The sequence below is a fragment of the Stenella coeruleoalba genome, assembly GCF_951394435.1.
Source record: "Stenella coeruleoalba genome assembly, chromosome: 15".
NCBI classification, from domain to species: domain Eukaryota; kingdom Metazoa; phylum Chordata; class Mammalia; order Artiodactyla; family Delphinidae; genus Stenella; species Stenella coeruleoalba.
The window spans coordinates 1,763,610-1,770,370 of record NC_137161.1 but is presented as its reverse complement, the minus strand read 5'-3'; positions in this window follow the sequence as shown (position 1 = coordinate 1,770,370).

Sequence of the window (6,761 nt, the reverse complement as noted above, 5' to 3'; positions counted from 1 at the left end):
CAGACTGCCCGCAGCCATTAGAGGCTTAGGGTCCGCCTCAGATTTCACTGAGGTGGTGCCCTTCTCAGGGTGGCCCCAGTCAGCCCGAGCAAGGCCGTGCCGAAGGCCTGGCCATTTCTGCCCCACGTGAGACTCCTCCCCTGAACTCCAGAGCTCCTGCCGGCAGGCAGACTTGGTCAGGTCCCAGCCCAAGCAGACTTCCTCCACTTTTCTCCTCACCGGTGTTAGCCCCCTTAGGCCCTTTGTACCCTTACTTGTCTCAGCACTTTCTTCCTGGAGACCCTCGCACTTGGCCTTTATGTGCTGACAAGCAGGACATCCAGGGAGGGTTGGTTTATTAGCTCAGCAGGTATTTGGGGAGGATGTGTAATAGCATGCCGGGGGCCAGGGCGTCCCCAACCTGCGTTTGCACCTGGCTCTGCTAGGATGGTAGGTACGTTCCTTAACTGCCCTCATCCTCGTCCTCCTGTCTGTAAAATGGGATGATTATAGAGCCCCACCCAGGGCGCTGCCTCAAACGTCAGACGTGTGCGCGCAAACTGCTCAGCACGATGCCCAGCGCACACTCGGCTGTGAGTTGCAGTTGCTGTTCTCCTTTGTTCTCTGAGCGCTCCTTCAAGGTGTTTGCTGCACGGGCCTTATTTTTCTCCGCAGAAATTAGAATGCACAGTCTGCGCGCTACAAGCGCACCTTGTTTAATTATGCCTTGCTTTATTGCACTTCGCAGATATTGCATTTTTCACAAACAAGTTTTGTGGGAACCCTGCGTTTAGCAAGTCTATCAGCACCATTCTTCCAACAGCATTATTTTAAAATTAAGGTACGTACAATGTTTTTCAGACACAACGCTACCGCACACTTCATAGACTACAGCGTAAAAATAACTTTCATACGCACCGGGAAACCAAAAACATTCATGACTCACTTTATTGTGACATCCGCTCTATTGCGGTGGTCTGGAACGGAACCCACAACATCTCTGAGGTCTGCTTGTATCAGGGCAGGGATGGTGGCCACAGGCCTGAAGACCTGGAGCTGTGAGGTCTGGGGACTCCAGGCTGAAGGCCTGAGTCTCCCGTGCTACATCAGCGGTCCCCAACCTTTTTGGCACCAGAGACCAGTTTCATGGAAGACAACTTTTCCACGGACGGCAGCGGGAGGGGGGGATGGCTCGGGCAGTGATGCGAGCGGTGGGGAGCGCTGGGGAGCGGCAGATGAAGCCTCGCTCACTCGCCCACCGCTCACCTCCTGCTGTGCGGCCTGGTTCCTAACCGGCTCGGACCGCTACTGGTCCGAGGCCCGGGGGTTGGGGACCCCTGTGCTACATGACTGACTGGGATAAAAGGCTGGCTGCTTGCGCGGCAACCCCAGCGCAGCCTTCCCAGGAGCAGCCCGCCAGTCCTCTGCCAAGGCCTGTGGTAAAAGAAACCTCTATCTGCCCCGCTCATCCGAGTACGGAAGTCGGCCCCGTGGGTGACTGCTGACAGAGCATGTGGACGCCTGGTGCCAAGGCACTCCTCTGAGCAGGGAAATGCCTTTCATCCCCAAGTGAAGGAACAGCCCTGCTGAGACATGGACACCCCGCCCCAGAGAGCATCAAACGAGGACCAGGCTCCCGTCACACGTTGCTGTGGGAGTATAAAGACGTGCAGACACTTTGGAAAACCGTCTGGTGGTTTTTCACAATGTTAAACATAGACTCACCATATGAGCAGGCAATTCTACTCCGAGGTGTATACGGGGGGAAATGAAAACATACATCCACTCAAAGCCTTGTACACGGTGTTTACGGCAGCATTATTCATAGTAGCTGAAAGGTGGAGACAAACCAAATGTCCATCAACTGATGAACACGTTACACCAGCATACAACAGAATGTTATTCAGCTACAGAAGGAAACAAAGTACTCATACGTGCTGCAACGTGGATGAGCCTTGAGAACATTCATAAACGTACGCATAGTGAAAGGAGCCAGTCACGAAAGACCACGTAGTGTATGATTCCATGAATGGGAGACGTCCAGAACAGGCAAAGCCACAGGGGTTACCTGGGCCCTGGGGGACAGGGCGGTGGGGAGGGGCCGCTCGTGGCTATAGGGTTTGGGGAGTTGTGATTGGAATGTTCTGGAATTACACAGTGGCGACGGCTGCACAATTCTGTGACTATACTAAACACCACTGAGCTGAACACCTTCAATGGGTGAATGTATGGTATGTAAATCATACCTCAACAACGTTGCTAAGCAAACAAAGAAATGAATGAATAGGCGTGAGTTCAGTGCAGCCCAGCATGGAGAGAGAGCAGACTCGGGACCACTGGCCCCGAGATTCCAGGGAGCATGGTAAACCCATTTGTGAAAACACTTCCACGAACCCGGGGAGACTCCCAAGGCAAACGTGGTTCTCATGCTTGTTGCTTGGGAAAGACAAATGTCTACTCCTGGAGGTCTGCGGTCGCTTGTATGAACAACACGAGCCACGGCAATGTGTTTTTGGTGCCGTCCGCCCCGTCCAGCTGCTGAAACCTCCTGGAAAATCTGGAAGCAGCTCTGGACCGAGGCATCTTCCTGGAGGAGAACTAGCTTCTCAGCCCGGCCCGCATGCTGCCCCTTCTGCCGCACACGCCCCCGCCCGTCCGAGGGCGTCCGCGTCACGACAAGCGTCTGCCTCGGTGCCCAGGCTTGGCCACGAGCCTTTGCGTTCAGGGGCTTAAGGCAGCCACAGAAGGGAAGGTGTATGGTGTTCACAGGGTGGACCTTCACACTTGCAAAAACACCCGTGTGCCCGGCAGGATGCTTTCCATCCACACTCCAGCCTCTCGCCAGGTGAGAACGTCAGTACGCAGACGAGGGGTCCTCACGTTGGCTCCCGAGCCCTGCCAGGTGACCACAGGCTTTGGGAGGCCTGGATTGTCTCTACCACTTCTTTATTTTATTTTTTTAATTTTAATATTTAAAATAGTACATATTTAATTTTAAATATTTAAAATATTTAATTTTTAATATTTAATATGCGGATCTTCGTTGCCACGTGCAGGATCTTTTAGTTGCAGCATGCGGACTTTTAGTTGTGACATGCGGGATCTAGTTCCCTGACCAGGGATCGAACCTGGGCCCCCTGCGTTGGGAATGTGGAGTCTTAACCACTGGACCGCCAGGAAAGTCCCCCACCCCTTTATTTACACGACTTCATTCCTGGGGGCTGCGGTTCTGCCAGGCCGGCGCTCGTGCACCATCAGGCAGGTGCCCAGCCTTGGAGCTGACTTGGAGTTCACATCCTAGGACGCTCCCCAGGTAGGCCTTTGGGTTACTGTGGCAACTCCCTGGGACGCATCCTGCATCCTTTGCATGGGGTCAAGAGAGGACAAGGTGAAGGAACTCTCCCCGCAGTGCCCAGCTGCAGCCTCAGGACGGTCTGCATCTGGGGCACCTGTACAGCGTGCGTTCCTTGAATGAAGAAGCCGCATCTGGCATCTCCCCCGCGGCTGAGCAGGGAGCACCAGGGGGCAGGGTGTCCGGGTCAGCAGCCTGAGACTCAGATCGGAATCCCAGGCTGGCCGCTCAGTGGCCGTGTGACCCTGGCCGAGCTTCTAGCCCAGGCTGGTCTCCTCACCATGAGGCCCCGGGGGCCGCCATCCTGACCTCTAACAGCCTGTGTACATTGCAGGGGGCCTGTGACTCTGTACAGGGCATTTGTTCTCTGTGTGTCTTTCCCTCGTGGCCCTGTCTGTGCGGCCACGGTCTGCTCATGTGTGGTGCCCAGACTGACCCAGTCTCCTGCTAGAGGTCATGGGTCGTGGGGGTCTCCAGCTCTGCTCCAGTGAATGTCTGCTGCCAAACAGACACACGCGTTGGGCCCTTAGAGGGATCTTCTGTCGATAAATATAAACGACCCTGACTGTGCAGGCAGTGTGCTCGGGGGAACACCGGGGACCCCACAGTCCCCTTCCCCACTGCCCACACCTCTTTTCCGACCTCCTCTCGGGACCCACCAGGAGGCAAGGTGCAGGCGGCTGGCACGGAACGCTGGCAGACCCCTGTCCAGGGCTCTCTCGTGGCCCCCTTCAAGGCGAGCCAAACAGCGATGGTGCACCTGCCTCGTGCCAAGCTCTGCGCTAGAACCCGAGGCCAGCGTGGAAGCTCTTAGGGTGTGAGGGCAGGTCACCCTGAGCCGCTGGCCTCCCCGTCACCGTGGCTGACGGCACCCTGCCCCAGGAAAAGCTGGGCCGGAGGAGACGCCCAGGGCACATAGCAGAGGGCGAGGCGGGAGGAACCAGGGGTGGCCCCGCGTGCTCTGCCTCTGGGGAGTCAAACCCTCACCACTGACTCTCTTCTTTCCTAAATGAGGTGGTGAGGGAGCCCAGGCAGAGGGAAGGGGTGAGGAGGGCCTTGTGGGGTGGGTGAGGGGGGGCCCAGCTGGGGATGCTGAGGGCCCAGGGGACCTCAGCCTCCCTCGACCCTCCCTGTGTGCGTGGTAGGCCCCGGTCGCTAACTACCTTTCCAATCATCCTGCTTAGGGAGGCCCCACACATGCAAGCGGACGCTGGTGACCCAGGATGAGCGGTTACAAGGGTCCCTCCCGCACGCTGGCCTGGTGCAAACAGCTCGCTTGCACTTTCCATCCTCACAGCACGAGGCACAACCTGGGCCCCACTTTTCGTGCTAGAGGCACAGCCAGGAGGCTCTGGGGCCAGGATGCCACCGGCCCTGGGTGGTGAAGGTGGTGGCTAAGGGGTCCCAGGAATGTGCACCCTAAGCTGTCCCTGAGCTCTTAAAGCCCTCAGCATCGAGGGGCTTAATCATCACCAGGAGAGGAAAGCCGACTGGCCTGTCCATCTTCCTGTTCCCGGGATGTTCTCTAAGTGTTTTCTCTCTGTATTTCTGAAGGGCCACCACGTTAGAATCTGACACTCGGGGACCTAGTGTCTGGGGCTGCCAGAGTCCCGTCAACTTTGCTTACCTCTCCCACCAGCTGGGCCTGGAAGGGTGGGCCGAGGCTGCCCAGCTGGGTCTGGGTCCTAACACACTTCTGTTTACTTCCCACAGCACGCCTCATCACCAGAAGGCTCAGCTGGGTGGGCGGCCGGCGGGGGAGACAAGGAGTGGAGGTAGGGAAGGGAGAGGGGGAGGAGAGGGAGATGGAAGAGGAAAGAAGGGGTAAGGGAGAAGGGCGAGGAGAGGAGGGGGGTCCAAAGATGCAGGAACCTCAAGCCACCGGTGCTCACGGAGCCTCCAGGGAAAACAGCCCTGCAGGCCCCGGGGATGGGGATGGATTCCCACCGGATTCACAGAGAGCAGAGACCTCGGGGAGAATTCCTGGCCGTGTGGGATCAACCCTGCTTTACTCCCTGACCACAGAGGCCCTGAACACAGCCGCCCGGGCCTCCCAGCCCTGTGACCTGCCTGAAAAGCTCCTGGTACGGGTCACCTTCAAAGCCAGCCTTGCCCTTGCCACCCATCCCGCCTGCAACTCTCAGCTTCCTCCTGGCTCCTGGCTCTCTGCGGGCAAAGGCTCCCTCCTAGCAGGGGGACATCTGCCCCTCTCGGGTGTTAGGTCCCGAAGGAGAGGAGGGGACAGGCAAGGTCCCACCCTGCTGGCACGTCCCCTGCTTCAGACCCCATACTCGATTTCTGTTTTATCTGTGTCCACCTATCTATTACTAATACATCTTTGAATCAACTCACCTGTTTTGTTTTGCTCCTACTAAGCAATGATACCTGTGAAATCAGTGGCTGGGCCCATCATTCCTTCTCAGGTTCACATCAGTCACAAAGTGGCCTTCTGTGGCCACGTGCCCCTCACCTGCTACAGGACACGGGCTGCGATGGAACCCCGGGCCGGGTCCTGGGTCCTTATCTTCACACCCGTCCTTAATAAAGGACGCTGTCCTCCAAACACACAGGGCTTGGTACGTGGCTCGTGGGTGCAGTGGAAACCCAGCCAGCCGCTTCTGTGGTCCTCTGAAGGGACCCCCGTCTCCCATGCACGGGCCCCTAGCACCTCTCAAAAGCCCAGCACAGGCATCATCTTCTGGGGTCCTCACATCCAGCAGTGACATGGGCAAGACAGCTGTCTTCTCAATCTGGCAAAAGGAGAAACTGAGGCAGGGAGTCCAACCTGCCCAGGGTTTTTCATCTTCTCAGCTCCCCTCTCTACATCCCCAGGCTCAGGAGTCTAAGGCTTGGTGATGACCGAGCAGGTGGGCACTGTGGACAGCTGTTGAGGGTGGAGGTGCTGTTCAGGGAGGGGTGTCCCCTCGCATGGAAAACAGACCACACCAATGTACTCCCGGGCCAAGTTGAGGCTCCGTACAACTGCTCCCCCTCTCAGACCTTTCACAAGTGCCCTCCACTTTGGGCAGGACACCAAGGAATGAGTGGCAGGGCCAGGCTTCCTGGACCTGTGCGCCACATATATTTTTAGCCTCTGCCCTGCCCGGGCATTTGCAGTGACCGATGTCCTCAGGGAACCACCCAGCTGTACACCCGGGGGCCCGGTGGACTCTCAGAGGTCTCCAGGAACTGCCCCCTGCCCTGATCCTGGAGCTCAGGATCCAGCTCCCCCTTCCAAGGTAGAATCGGCTCCAACTGGGGAGGAATGCATCCCCACCTCCAGTACACACAGAAGATTGTGGAGAGAGTTCCGAGGCACAGAACCTGTGACCTTAGGCAAGTCGTGTTCTGGACCTGGGGGAAGTGGGGGGCAGGAAAACCTCTGCTGTGCAGGGGGACCACCAGGCCAGATGGTCGCTGAGGTGGTCAG